The sequence below is a fragment of the Myotis myotis genome, unplaced genomic scaffold, assembly GCF_014108235.1.
Source record: "Myotis myotis isolate mMyoMyo1 unplaced genomic scaffold, mMyoMyo1.p scaffold_m19_p_1, whole genome shotgun sequence".
Lineage (NCBI taxonomy): Eukaryota > Metazoa > Chordata > Mammalia > Chiroptera > Vespertilionidae > Myotis > Myotis myotis.
The window spans coordinates 128,461,295-128,477,395 of NW_023416313.1; positions in this window are offsets into that span (position 1 = coordinate 128,461,295).

A 16,101-nucleotide genomic window follows, 5' to 3' on the forward strand; every position below is an offset into this window, starting at 1 on the left:
TACAAATCTTGCCCTCAACATGAAACGCCAGTGATTGTTTATTAAATTGCTCTTCAAAGAGAAAATACTGGCAGGCAAGTATCATTAAAATGGAAGCAAAGGGAAATGCTGTAACCTTCAACATGGCGTTTTTCTCCATTAACCCCAGACCAAGACCACTGGAAGGGCCAGTAGAAACTTCTGGCCCTAAGCCCCATCAATTACTTTCATCCTAGCTCAGGGAGGGGTAATATAAACCATTCAATTTAAGTACTTCCAAACATCAGCATGAGAAAAAAGACCCCAAAACCCCTTAACCTAACTCCACTGTCTCAATGGCTGCTGAGGACAAATTGCATTATCCACAAGTAACATTAAACATAAAAGACATACCCTCCAGTGAAAACCTTGCACAACTTTTCCAAGTAAGCAGAATTGATCACAGGGAACAATTACCATCTCCAGTCTGAGTATTTATGACATAGCAGAGAGCCCATTTAAAATAACCAGTGGCTCATAATTTTTAAAAGAGCCACAAGGAGAGGGAAAAAGCTTTTCTAAGCTTGTGATGGAAAGGAAAAAAAGTACAACTTCTTTCTTAATCGCCCTCTCCATTTGGTGCCCTCCACACATCTTGTTTTTCCTTCCTCTTCAGAATCCCCATACCTTTCCTCATCACCTTCACTAATGGACCTGTTGGTCAACAATGTTAAGATGGGACATGCTGAAGGAACTCTAGTTTCCCTCTGCTTCTATCAGTATAGGAATACTGTGATTCATGCAGTTCATTGATAGATGGATTCATTCACTCATTCATTTGTCCCTTCTTTGAATAAGCATGTATGAGTGGTTAGTACATGCCAAACATTGTTCTAGGTGCCAGGTTAAAACAGTGAACAGAAGAGATGACTCTCCTATCCTCATGCAGCTTATCCTCTAGTGGGAAAGATTAGACAATATCCAAATAAACAAGTGAAATGGCCTCATTTCAGGTCATAAATTCTGTAAGGAGAATAAGGAGTACAGCTATGGCTAGATTAGGTAGCATAGCCAGGGCCTCATTGAGCTGAGGGAGTGAGCCACAGCAATTTCTAGTCTATTACTCAAAGGGAGTAATGGAGAGCCTTCAAATTACTTTCAATATTTCAGAAGTTCAATAGAAACTGCATTCTACCTACGTAAGTTTATTAACATGATTCTTAGCTTTGGTAAGAAATACAACCATTTGATATGATTATTACTAATTATCTCCACCTAATCAACCAAATGAGTGATCCTGATAAACAAAATTTTATTGAAATATAGAAAAATGAGTTACAACTTAACAAGTTATCAGTGGCTGTGAGTGGCAAATATTTTTGATAAAATATATGAGGCTGCCATCTATCAGACTAGACCCCTTCTATTTCCAGAATGGATCTTGAAAGTGTTCCTATTGTCCAAAAGAGGAACAACACCTTTGTGTTGAACACAGCTGATTTTCAGCCATGTAGTAACCAGTTTCTCTCCCCTGTCCTATAACCAGATTATTTTTCTGTGATTTACTATGATTTTAGTAGAGACTGTGCATGGACAGAGGAAATATAGCTGATAACATTTTAGCCTCGAAAGATCTCCTTTTGAGGGCAATGATAAGAAGAAAAGTTGAAACTGTTAGCTTAAATAAAATTCAATAGAAACATTGGATTTCTGTTGCTCATTCTCTTCCTGTTTCCCCATTGTTTCAGGTATGCAAACATTCATACAACTTTCATTAAGAAACATTGTGCATATTTGCTAGATGCCAGCATACAAAATGCCATGTCTTCCCTCAATGTGCTAATAGTCTAGGGTCCCTAAGAGTGTATTAAATAAATACAGATGTAATGCATACTTGAAATATAGGTTAAGTCTTACATTGTATTACTCAGGATTATGCTGTAGTAAGAAACAATTCCAAATTTTGGTGATTTAAAGGTACCAAAGTTTATTTCTCACTCATGCCACATGTCCATTGAGAGTTAGCAGGAGGCTTAAGAGTGGAAGGTGGTAAGTGTCATGCAGAAAGAGTCAATTCTTCATAAATTTCAGGCATCCAGGTGAGTGAAGCAGCCACTATCTTGAATTTTATTGGTTTCCATGTCATAGAGAAAAGAAAACCCTGGAGAGTCTCAAACAGGAGACTAAAGCTTCTAGCATAGAAGTGACAGGCAGAGTTTTCTATTATAACTCATTGGCCAGACTAGTCTCAGGGCACCACCTACCCACAAGGGAGCAGGTAGTAGAATCCTACCATGTGCCCAGTAGGGTAGAGAACTGGAAATATTTCATGAACAGCAATTATGATTATTATACCTATAAAAGAGTCAAAGACCTGGTCTCTGGCTTTAAGAAGCTTTCCTGCTAAAACAAAATTTGTTTCATCAACAAAGAAACTAAAACTTCTGCATCTCCTTAAAGGCCTAGTTTAACAATGCCTTGGGGAAGTATAATTATTTGGTTATTTATATCACCATGTTGAAACGTCCTGCTTAATTGTAAAGTATGCCCTCTATTTGCCCTCCACTTCTTCATGGGCTTTTGCAGGGTGTCGGTGAGCCTTCAGAATTATACGCAAATGTAGTGTCCCTATGTATTTTCCAGGGAGAAGGCTTCTATCTTTTATTCCGTTTCCAAACAAGTTCTTGACCCAGATTAATTAAAAACAAATGAATTTAAAAATAGAAAAATGTGTGGGACTGGGGTTGGGGAAAGAAGGAGGAATGGTTAGACGAAACAAAGCATTCCTATAATGAAGTAGATTATGTAGAGGGAATGAGGAGAGGATTACTTTCTAATCAGAACACAAATTCAGTCAGTGATTTTACATAATAGTTGTGTGTGTGATATAAATATATGTATGTATATGTGCACATGTACGCATACATATACATATGTGTGTGTATAGATATAGATATAGATATAGATATAGATATAGATATAGATATAGATATAGATATAGATATAGATAAGCCACATTGGCCTCCAAAAGTTATAAATCATGTCAAAACTCACATAGCTAGGAAGATATTGAGGAGCATTAGAAGACATCAGGACGACTTACTGACTCAGTGTTCTTTCCTTAAAGATATGTAAACCAAATAATTACTTTTATTCAAAGTAGAGAATCACAACAGCATCTCATCAAAGTTATTCTAAGTAATATAATGGCAATGTCTTATCATACAAAGGAGCTCACTGCAGGGATCCTGTTTCACACTGGCCTCCTGGCCAGGCATGGGGTGCCAGGATTCTTGCACATCAACTTCTCAGGGCTCATCCTCCCCCAGGCCTCCATGGATCATCCAACTCCATATTTCTATCTAGCCGGGCACCACATACAGGTGATAAGTAAACAAGCAAATCCCTCCTTAAGTACTCAAATACAGATGAAATCTGAGGTTTTTATTTACAATTTCTAGCTTCTGAGAGAATCATAAAATGAGTGAAGTTATGAACAACCTCCCAACACAGACACACACATCCTGACACACTCATTTGCCTTCTTCCAGCCTGACTCGCATGACCAAGGGCTTGTATAGCAAAGAATTCTAAATAACTCAGATCTAATCACAAGGGCAGGAGGCAGAGTCCATCAGACTCCTTAAAACATGCGTCCTGATTCCCCACTCCTCCAGAACACGGGACACCCAGTTCCCAGCTTATTTGACCCCAAGGTGCTGTTTCTACACCCAATTGGCTTTGAGAACACCTTCCCCGCCCCCTCTCCCCCCCCACACACACACACTTCTGGCATTTCCTCTCTTTTTGCACCTGGAAACTCAAGGCAACTTGTCCCAGACCATGTTAACCAATCAGATTGGGCATCTGGGCATCAGGCACCGGCTTGCATTCAGCCCCAAGGCCCTGATTGACATGTCTAGACAGCAGGGACCCCTTTTGGTGCTGACTTTGGAGTTGGGGACCCCTTTGAGGTCCCTGAAACAAAATGTTTGGTCCAAGGCCTCCCAGCGACACCAGCTCCTTCTTCGCTGGATTCTCCACAGGTGCTATTGGCTGTGCTCTGCAGTTCCTGCTGGGGATGCGCATCACCAGGGCTGCACTGATGCACTGGGTTCCCAGCTGCCAGGAATGTGGCGACAGAGGGAGATGCTGACTTCCTGCATCCTCAGGCACAGACCCTGCCAGGACCACGCACTCCCCAGGGCCTTTTCCCTGCCCAGCCCTGCATGGCCAGGTGAGGGGCTCTGGCCTGACCAGCATCGGGGTTCCCTGAAGGGGGCCTGGGATGTCTGGACCCCAGGAATGGGAAGTAGCTCTCCTGGGGAGCCAAAGACTGTCCCCTTTGTGGTTACCCTGACACACTCCCCACCTCCACATATTCTGCTTGAATCTGGAGCACCAAAGCACATCTCAAATCCCCCCAAAGAACACGTGCCTAAAAAAATGTGGGAGAAAGGATTGCTGAGCAACAATAGCTTTCGCTTCCTGGCTCAGCACACTCAATGACGCCATTCCTTTTCACCCCAAACAGGATGACTTGTGGCAGCAAGGTAAACAAGTGTCATCTCAGGTGCCAACGGCGTTTGTTAGTGACTTTGGGGAGCAACATGTCAAGAAAGCTCCCAAGGCTGAATTCACTGAGTAGAAAGGAATGTTGCTGTCCTTTACTAACTCCACACACGGATGAGAGATTTGCTGGGGGGGGGGGGGGGGGGGCGGGGGGGCGGGGGGAGTCATAGAAGAGGTTCCATGTAATTGTCATCGTCAACAGAGGAAATGCAGCACTCATTTGGGGTCATACTGTCAAGCATTTGAAGCTTGACTTTATCACTTACCGGCTGTGTGATCTTGGGCAAACTTCTTAACCTCTCTGGGTATCAGAAAACATTATCACTAAATGGGACTCATACTGGAAATTATTGTGAAACAGACAAGATTTCACATACCTAACATGTCAAGATCACTCCCCTGAGAGGCAGAGGTTGGTCCACCCACCTGAAACCAGCTGGATATAAGACTGTTCCTGGGTCATGACTGTGATGTGGAGTGGATGGCAGGGTGACTACCAGAGCAATGTTCTTTGCAGTGAGGCAGGCAATGAAATCAGGGGTAGATGCAGAGCAGAAACCAAAGGACACAGACCTGGGGAAAGAGTAACCCATACAGCTCCCAGTGGAGGGCGAGCCCGGGTGTCTCCCAGCTTGAGTGGAAATGGCTGTGGCGGGTTTTTCATAGGCTCCAGCAGGATGCTAAGAGAACCTAGAAGACAGGAGCACACAGACCTGAGGCTCCGGCCTGGGCAGAGGAGGCACACTGTAAATACTTCACTTCTCCTCACCGTCACCCACCCCTTCTCACTGCCAGTTTCTCCACAGCGTGTGCCAGGTGGCACCAAAAGGAATGAAAAGTTAGCAGAAACACCTTCACTTGTTGCCTTTGAAGTACCCTGATGACCGCAATTATCCGGTCCCTCCCTTTAGTTCTTCCAGGCAATCTCTGTCTGCTAAGGTGTTCTGTTCAAAGGTGCCTTCTTCCCCTCATAGAGCAGAGCAGGCCTGGAAAAGGGGAATCCCATGGGCCACAGGAGGGTGAGGTGCTGGGCACAACCTGTGTGGCCGAGGGATTACAAAGGCAGCTAAGAGCAGCACAGTCAGGGAGGAACAAATCATTGAGCGAAAGAAGCACGAAAGACTGATGAGAGGAGCCTCTGGGAAGATCCCAGAGCAAGCAGGGCTTCAGAGCAGAGAAGAGGCGGGGAGCTGGGGCCCACGGCTGCATGGGGAAGAAGCTCAGAGCAGACCAGCAAAACCAAGCACAGCAACGGATGTGCTGCCCCTGTTGGATGTGTCCCTTGACCCAGGAACAAACTTTGTGTTTAGCATTTGGTTACTGAAAAAAGATACGTTACATACAATGACAAAAATCACCACTTTGTGCTTTTCTGAAATACTGAGAAAACTATTACTTGGTATCAACTAGGTGAGGAGCCTATCTGATTAGCAAAAAGTAGGAATGATGGAATATGTAAAAATAAATGTAGTTTGATCACATAGCAAGAAAGTATTAAAACTTATATCATGTAAACATAGTGTCAGGAATATTCTTGAATGAATATCTGTCCATAAATATGTAGTTTGTTGCCCCTTCTTATGAAACTAAATACTGTGTGATGGATGTGGAGAGAAAGGGAAGGACGAAGGAGGGCTGGGGTGGTGGGAGATGGTTCCTACACACAAAAACTTTCCATTGGTTGAGAAGTTGGAACATCAATACATGAAACTATCAGTCAATAAAATCCACTAATTGCCCTAGCTGGTTTGCTCAGTGGATAGAGTGTCGGCCTGCAGACTGAAGGGTCCCAGGTTCGATTCCTGTCAAGGGCACATGCTTGGGTTGTGGGCTTGATCCCCAGTAGAGGGGCGTGCAGGAGGCAGCTGATCAATGATTCTTTCTCACCATTGATGTTTCTATCTCTCTCTCCCTCTCCCTCATCTCTGAAATCAATAAAAATATTTTTTAAAATAAGATAAATAAAATCTGCAAATTACATACTGGTATAATAAAGGGCAAATTGTGTGGTACAAAGCAGAGTCAAAGAAGAGCTGAGTAGCTGGTGGTTGGGGAATGGCTTTGTGGAGAGAGACTTCTCCGAGGTTCTGCAGTTCTGGGAGACCCTAATCTGAGAACTGGAGGATCCATGGCAAGGATCTTCAGGGTGTTGATGAGTCCTCAAAATTAACATGCAAGTGTAGTGCCCCTATGTATTTTCCAGGAAGAAAGCTTCTATCTTTTATTTAATTCCAAGTAAGTTCTTGACCCAGGTTAATTAAAAAACAAAGGAATTACAAAAATAAATAAAAATGTGTGGGGCTGGAGGTTGGGGGAGAAGGAGAAATGGTTAGAAGAGGGTGGATTTTACGTGGTACGGGCGGAGCAGGGGCAGAGAGTAGAAAGTGTGAGGTACAGGTGGATTTTAAAGTATTGTACAGAATTTAGACTTGAGTATTGTAAGTAATGGGAAGTGACATGAGGAAACTGGTGTTTATGGAAGCATAATGGGTTGGTAGTAAGCAGACAGCTGGGCAGAACAGAAGGACCTTAACATATGCAGCACAACGGGTACCTGAGTTGTAAGTTTGTTTCTCTAAAATTCTAGTGTGAAGGCACTTTGCTGTTGCTGTTACTCATAGCCACAGCTCATGCTGGAAAACAGAGTCATGTTCCACAGAACCCAGTGATTTTGCTGAGCACCTAATGACTCTAGGTATGTGCACCAGTTATAAAGCTTTGTGTCTAGGTTCCAGATCCTTCTCCGTGCTTCACTCTGTGGTGCTGAGGCTGGACGGTGCAAACCACATTTCTGCTTGGCCACCTCGTCTGTATTAGGGTCCACCAAGAGGAAACTCAGGAAGGGGACTGCAGGGCTGGCGAGGAGGAGGGGACTCCTTCTTGTCCGCGTCCTACTCCTGTGGGTACCAGCTCCCACGGCGCTGCCCTGCAGCACAGGCAGTTCCCTCCCGGAGCCTCAGCTGAACCCAGCGGACAGTTTTTCCACCACTTGCAGAACCAGCTTCATCACACCCCAGCCTCAGAGACACCAGCTTCAGCACAGATTTGGGGCTTAGCTCCTTAGATCCCTCCTCCAAGCTCAGCAACACCAGCTCCCCAAGGCCTGCCTTAAGGCTTCTGTGTTTTCCTAATTCCAAGCCCTTCCCTTGTTCTCCTAGTCCTGGAGGTGGTAGCTGCTCCCTGCAGTTACTTCCTCTGGGCATTTCAGTGTACTCTCTGTCATTTCAGTTAACTAGTTGATGACATTATTCTAGTTAGCAATTCTTTACATTAAATTCTCTCTGTTGAAATCACTGCTGTAGTTTGTCTCCTGCCTGGACCCTGGAGTGGGGGTTGAACCTGAGAGTTCTGTAGACGAGCACTGGATTGCTGTGCATCAGAAGGGGGAGAAGGTGAAGCTCCTGAAGCAACCCAGGAAAGAGAAGCAGCTGGGAGCCGGGGCAGGGGTCCAGCAGATAGGCAGCTTAGAGAGACCTGGGGACAAAGAGCATTTTCAGAACGCCCTGCCTGCCAAGGGCTCCTTCTTTCCTTCCACACCTCCAGTAAAGTCCACTCCATCCATAGTGCAGGAGAATTGTGAGAATGTTAGTCTTCAAGATCTTTGGAGAAGCTTAGAGACTGATGTGATGCCAAATAGTGTCAATATTAACACTTGTAGGAACTGATCATAATCCCCATCACAGCTGTTGAGGAAAAGCTAAGTGGGTCTTTGATGAGCAAAATGAGTTTTTGGTCAGCCAAGTCTTCAAAGCAACAACTAACCAGCATCAGCACAAGTATGGGACTCAGCTCCTTAGACCCCTCCTCCAAGCTCAGCGGCACAGCTACACAAGGCCTGCCTTCAAGCTTCTGTGTTTTCCTCATTCCAAGCCCAGCTGCTTCTCTTTCCTGGATTGCTCTGTAGAAACTCAGTTCACAGAACTGCATGCTGAACCGTGGGGAGGACATTATTGAAGAGAAGGGTTGGTGGAACCCCCAACTAGCCAAGAATTGCAAAAGATCATATCAGTTTTCTACTAATAAAATTTTTTGTTCTTGTCTTTCTCTATTCACTTTAAGGCAGAGAAAAAGATGGCATTTCTAATGAGTTGCTCATCTGTATTTGGTCACATTGAAGGAGAATTTTTATTCCTTTCAGTCAGAGATGAAAGATTGTTTTTAAAAAAAAGAAAAGAAAACTTAAAAAAAATTTCTACTAAGGATGTTACAGCTCACAAAATTTCTTATAACTTCTTATAGCATTTATTTTACCATTCCAAGAGACCATTTATGGGGTTCATTTCTTAGGTTATGTCTCAGCTTTTTAATAAGCAATGTCTTTGAGTTTGTTAATGCCCTCCATACCTTATTATCATCTAGCTATGTGTCAGGAGGTCCAGGACAGTGCCTTTTGATGAACTGTGCTCTAAGGCAAAACCACGAAGGAGGGGCAGAAGGCCCATGGATGATGTGGTGCTTTGATGGGCACAGCCTGCCTGGGGGCAAGCTTATTAGTCTGTTAACTCCTGCTCCCAACCCTCACACTGGTCTTTATGAAGTCATTACTGGCCCCCTGGTTTACTACCGTAGGCAAGGCAGGAGAAATTTATAGGAATCAAAGCCCATAGTAAAGCAACAACTTTAAGAGGCTGTTTGTTCAATCAAATTAAAAATAAAGCTTTCCTTTTCTTCCTCATTCCTGGAAGTAAGTCTCCATTTCCACTGAGTTAATTAATAAATTTGGTGCAAAGAGACTTCCTAAGCTCTCTGGCAGGCTAATAATTATCAGAGCCTAACAAACTGTAGCCATTAGTATTATGTGCCAGGCATTGTGCTAAGCACTTTATATGCATTATCTCTCATTTCATCTTCCAAAGAACACTGAGTGCTAGGTATCATTATCCACATTGCAGAAATGAGGAAACAGTGGTTGATGGTGGAAGAGGTTAAACTTCCCAAGGTTTCTTAGCTACCAAATAATATGGCCAGCATTGAACCCAGATCTCTTAGATCTGGTAGCTCATGTTCTTACCCACATGGTATAAAATGATCTGTTCCTGGTTGTATAATTATGTAGCCAGTTACATACTGGGCACAGTCTGGTCTTACATTTCACTTAGAAGCATAAAATCTGTGAAGACAAACTCTGTTTGGCATGGTATATTAGAAATCACTGTAGAAATTCGGTTCACAGAGCTGCATGCTGAACCGTGGGAAGGACATTACTGAAGAGAAGGATTGATGGAACCCCCGAAGACATCACTGACCCTGGGATCTGCTGTGTTCTATAATGGGTCACTGCCTGGACTGCAGATGCCACCATTATAAATTGACAAAGTAGATTTTTTTTAAATGATAAAAACTAGGTGGCAAAAAGTGAGGAGCACACTCATTCATTTTATAAATTCCTAATGAACTTCTACTATGTGTCAGGAACTGTACAAAAAACACAGCAATAAACAAGACTGACCCCTTGCCTTCACAGAACCTTTCTCAGGTCAAACAGTGGGGATTAGTAGACCCTTTGTGAGAGTGATTTCTCAATGTATCATTTAAAAAATTAAAAATAAAAACCTTAAAATGCACCTAAACTCTTCCTATACTTCTATTCTCTTCCCTTTCTTCCTGAACAATTTGCCTTAGACTCACAAATAGTGGGAAGAGGGGCCATGACGAGCTGTGGTGGCCTCAGGTGGGCTGTGGGAGCCTGGCAGGAGTGGGGAGGCTTCCACACAGGGGAGCACTGGCCTGGCTCAGAAAGTCAGAGCCTGAATGTGTTAAGAAGAGAATCCACATGGAGACACCAGGGTGAGGAAGAGTGTGTGATATACACATCTAGAAATTTATTTAAGGAAGTAAACATCAAGCAAACTGTGCCAAATATCTACATGCAAAAGTGTTACTCACACAATCCTATCTAATAAAAGAGTAATATGCAAATTGACCATCACTCCAACACACAAGATGTCCACCCTCATGTGGACACAAGATGGCCGGCAGGGGAGGACAGTTGTGGGGGACCAGCCAGCCCTGCAGGGGAGGGCAGTTGGGGGTGACCAGGCCTGCAAGGGAGGACAGTTAGGGGTGACCAGGCTGGAAGGGGAGGGCAGTTAGGGGCAACCAGGCCTGCAGGGGAGGACAGTTAGGGGTGACCAGGCTGGCAGGGGAGGGCAGTTAGGGGCAATTGGGCTGGCAGGGGAGCAGTTAGACATTGATCAGGCTGGCAGGGGAGTGGTCAGGGGCAATCAGGCAGGCAGGCAGGTGAACAGTTGGGAGCCAGCAGTCCTGGATTATGAGAGGGATGTCTGACTGCCCGTTTAGGACATCCCCAATGGGATCGGGCCTAAACGGGCAGTCGGACATCCCTCAAGGGGTCCAAGATTGAAGATGGTGCAGGCTGGGCTGAGGGACACACACACACACACACACACACACACACACACACACACACACCCATGCACGAATTTCGTGCACCAGGCCTCTAGTCTATAATCATAAAAGTGTAATATGCAAATCAACTGAACGGCCGAACAGCGGAACAACCATCCAGATGACCATGCTATGACCCCAGGACAGACAAGGTGGGTGCAATGAGATTGGTAGGGAGCCCCACCATTGCCCCATGATCACCCCGCAGAGGGAGGCCCAGGCCACCAGCTGTGGGGTGATCAATTGGGGTGGCACCATGATCACCCCAAAAAGGGAGGCCCAGGCCACTGACTGACAGGCTGCAGCAGGTGGGCAGGGCCTACCTTTACAGGGGCAATCCATCATGGAGCCCCGCAATTGATTGCCCCAAAGAGGGAGGCCCATGTTACCTGGCAGCACTGTGGCAGGTGGGTGGGGTCTCCCTCTGCAGGAGATTAATCACAGGGCTCCTGGACTGAGAGAGGGCACAGGCCAGGCTGAGGGACACCACCACCCCCCAGTGCACAAATTTCATACACCAGGCCTCTCTAGTCATTTATAATAGCAAAAATCTGAAAACAACTCAAATGACCAACCAGATAATAACAAATAATTAGCGAGCACAAATATATTTACATGTATGAAAATTAAAATGGCTGGGGTGCCATTAAAGATAAGTGGGGAAAGAAAAGGCACATCAGAAATCATTGGCTCCCCATTTGAAAAACAAATCGGATCCCAATTTCACACAATTCACAAAAATCACTTCCCAGTAGACTTAAACATGAAGAAAACAAGAAGAAAGGTCTTCGTGGATTCAAAGTATAGAGAGTGGGTTCTTAAGACACAAAAGTCCCCAACCTTAAGGAAAAGGACTGTAACTTTTGCAACATTAAAATTAAGAACTTTTTTTCATCAAAAGATCCCATAGAGCAAATGAAAACACAAGTCAAAAGCTGGTAGATAATGTTTGCAATATTTATAACTGACAAAGAATTCCTCAAAAAAGTTAAGGATAATACAAACAACCAAACAGGCAAACGGACAAAAGTTATGAATAGGTATTTTACAAAGGAGAAAACAAATGAATCAGGGAAATGCAAATTAAGCCTTTCAGAAGTACCACTTGATAAACACTAAGTTGGCAGAGCTGTTTTTGTTGTTTTTTTAACTCTAACAATAGCAAGAGCTCTTATGCGCTGCTTTAGAGTGTAATTTGACACAACAACTGAAAAAGCAATTTGTATTAATCCTGCAAAGTTGAAGATGCACTGGCCTTACCACCCAGTGATCCCAGTGGAAGAACATCCACCCAGAGTGGGTAGCTCAGAGGCACTTGCACATATGCACAAGAAAGCAGGTGCAAGAATGTTCTTAGCCATATGGACTGGGTTGAATAGTGTCCCCCTAAAATGTATTTCCTCTCCAGAGCTTCATAATGTGGCCTTATTTGGAAATAAAGTAGTTGAAAATATAATTATTTAAGATGAGATCATACTAGAGAGGGTGGGTTGTAAATTCAGTATGACTATTTTCCTTATAAGCAGAGGAGAAAAGATACAAACACACACAGACAATGGAGGCAGCAGCATTGTAGTATGAGTCTACACTCCAAGGAACACTGAGGATTGCTGGCAACACCGGAGGCTAAGAGAAAGGCTCCCCTCAAGCCTTCAGAAAGAGTGTGGCCTGCCAACACCTTGATTTGGCACTAGTCTATAGAACTGTGAAAGAAAAAATTTCTGCTGTCTAAAGCCATCTAAACTATGGTATTACTAGAGGCCCAGTGCATGAAATTCATGCACAGGGGGCGGTGTCCCTCAGCCCAGCCTTCACCCTCTCCAATCTGGGACTGCTGGTTCCCAATCGCTCGCCTGCCTGCTTGCCTGATTTCCCCCTAACTACTTCTGTCTGCCAGTCTGATCAATGTCTAACTGCTCCCCTGCCAGCCCGATTGCCCCCAACAGCCCTCCCCTGCAGGCCTGGTTCCCCCCAACTGCCCTCCCCTGTAGGCCTGGTCGCCCACAACTTCCCTCCTCTGCCGACCCAGTCACCCCTAACTGCCCTCCCTTTCAGGCCTGGTCCCCCCCAACTGCCCTCCCCTGCTGGCCATCTTTGACCACATGGGGGCGACCATCTTTTGTGTCGGAGTAATGTTCAATTTGCATATTACCTCTTTATTAGATAGGATGCTATGGCTGCCCTGGGAAACTAAAACATCGTATTGTTTACAGTAGCCAAAGAGTGGAAATAACCAAATAAATAAGTAAACTGCAGAATATTCATATAATGGAAAACTACACAACTGTGAAAACAAATGAGCACACCAGCATGGAGAACGAATTTCCCCTTTCTAGTCGCTTATTAAAATTCTGATCTCTCTCCGGGACCCATCTCAAGTCCCACCCACCATAATAGCTACCATGTGCCGACTTCTGCTTTGTTCCAGGCATCATACATGGCCTTGCTTGCCTTATCTCTAATCCCGACAACAATCCTTTGTGTTAGATATTATTCACTTTATTGAGAAAAGGAAAAAAGCAACATGCTGAGCCATTAAATGACTAACCCTGACTCCACGATCTACATCCTTTCTGTCTTTGGCTCAGATCCTTGAAACTGGTCCCCGCAAAACTGCAGCTAACTGGAGAAATAAGACCACTTTGGGGTGTGTAGTAATTAACTTGGCTCTTGATTTTCTACAATCCACTTAATTTTAACCTTTCAAGTATTGCTTTCTAAATACCTCAGGTCTGATACAGTAGCTCTCCCCCTATCCATTCCAAGACCCCCAGTGGATGCCTGAGACCAAGGATAGCACCAAACCCTATATATACCAGGGTTTTTTTCTTATACATACATACCTGTGATAAAGTTTAATTTACAAATTATGCACAGTAAGAGATTAGCAACCATAACTAAGAATAATCATGATAACATACTGTAATGAAAGTTATGTGAATGTGGTGTCTCTCTCAAAATGTCTTGTACTCCACTCACTTTTAGGACCATTATTAATTTTTTAAAAACCTGGGCAGGGTGGCTCTGTTGGTAGGCATGTCATCCCACACACCCAAAGGTCTCGGATTTGATTCACGTCAGGACACACACCTGGGTTGTCAGTTCACTCTCCAGGCCCCAGTGGGAGCTTGCGCAGGAGGCAATGGATGATGCTTGTCTCTCACATCGATGCATTCCCTCTCTCTCTCTCTCTCTCTCTTCCTGTCTCTCTAAAAATCTGTGAAAATGTCCTCAGATGAGGATTTTAAAAAAGGTTACTTGAACACCAGCATTGAGATATCACAACAGTCAATCTGACAACTGAGATGACTCCTAAGTAACTAAGGGGCAAAGGGCATCTACAGAGTGGGGATGTGAAGACATGCAAACACTGGATGAAGGGGTGATTCACATCCCAGGCCAGACATCAAGACATTTCAACATGAGAATCAGAACGTGCCATTTTAAACTTATAAATTTTTTTTATTTCTGGAATTTTCTATTTACAGTGGACCCAATTGACCCTTGAACAATGCAGGGATTAGAGGTGCTGACCCCTGCACAGTCAAAAATTCTCATTTAACTTTGGACTCTACTATAGTCAGCACTTCACATCCACAGATTAAGCCAACCATGGATCAAAATCAGTATTTTCCCTTAGATTAAAAGTCTGCTATTGAAAATGCAAAAATGCTGTTTTTTATTCATGTTTGGTTGAATCTGTGTGGGCAAAACCTGTGGATACGAAGGGCTGGCTATATTTATTGGAAAAAAAATTCCTATAGGTAGAGCCCTGCAATTCCAATTGGTTTGGCTCAAGGGTCAACTGTAATACTTTCAGAGGATGGTTAACCTCAGGTAACTAAAACCTTAGAAAGTGAAACCACGGATAAGGAGAGACTGTATTTCATTTATATTCATCAGCTCCATAAAAATAATGTAACTGCCTTATATGTCTCTGGCTAATATATGGATAGAAACCTAGCAAATGTTTGTCATTCGAATGTTTATTAAATTTCTATTATGCCAAGCTCTTTACTCAGCAGCTGAATTGAATCAAATTAACTGGAGCCTGTCACAGCTAGTCATTCAATGAGCAAATGGCCAAAAATATAGAGAGAATGCTACTTTATATATTTTTGTTTTCCTTTCGCTCCATGCATACAACTTACTGAAGCTAAATAGAATGAGGAGACTACCCAATGTGAGCAATGATGGATCCACTTACCATCTGGGGGCAAGCTGAGTTTCTGTGCTTTCTCTTTGGCATGTCTCTATATTGTGCATCCAGCAACAGGGAAGGATTAGCAGCTTCTAGATTGCTGGGCTTTATAGACTATGACAAATACAGAATAAGCAAACAGATTGATATGTATTAAATTACTGCGTTAGTCCTCATTATTTCCAAGTTCAGTACTTGTGTGTACATGTGAAAGCGGTATTTATCCATGCCCTGGCCATGGAGCTGATTAAAACTGAATCACTTTGAGAATCAGCACAGCAGTAAAAGCCAGCATCCAAAAAAAACTGTTGTTGTTGTTTTTCTCTCTCTCCTATCCATCCCCTCAGGCACCTGCAAAATTGTTACTTGTTTAATGGTTCATCAACCAACAGCATCACATGACCCCATGACCCCAAAAGAATTTGGTAGTGTAAGGTTCCAACACTGTTTTATTTTGCTTGCAAAACGTGATTTAGAAATTCTTTTTATCCTGGATTTTGGACAAGAAAATGTGACTAACAAGGCCATCAGAGACACTACTAAAAATACATTTCATTGACTACCGAGTTTCAAGCTCTCTTGGGAATAGCAATGCCTAAAGACAGGACCCCTGGAGAAGCAGTGCCTGGAGATAAATGTTTATCCAGCCCCACAGTGCTTTGTACTGGAGGAGGCCTCCTTAAATACATACATAATAGACCAGTGAGGGAGAAAAGTGTTGGCACTGTGGGAACTCCTGAGTGTTCCAGAACCAATTACATAAACCTGGCCCCCTCAGGAATCAGGTCATCTAGTATTTCTAGGTGTAAGGAAATGATGAGGGTTTGAATAAGACTGAGCTGGGCATAAGTTCTGGTTCTATGTTTAGCGATATGGACATTGACACTTAAACACTGCTCAGCATCTGTAAAATGATGCTAATAATGCCTGCCCCAGTGGGTTTTTATAAGGATAAAAAGATA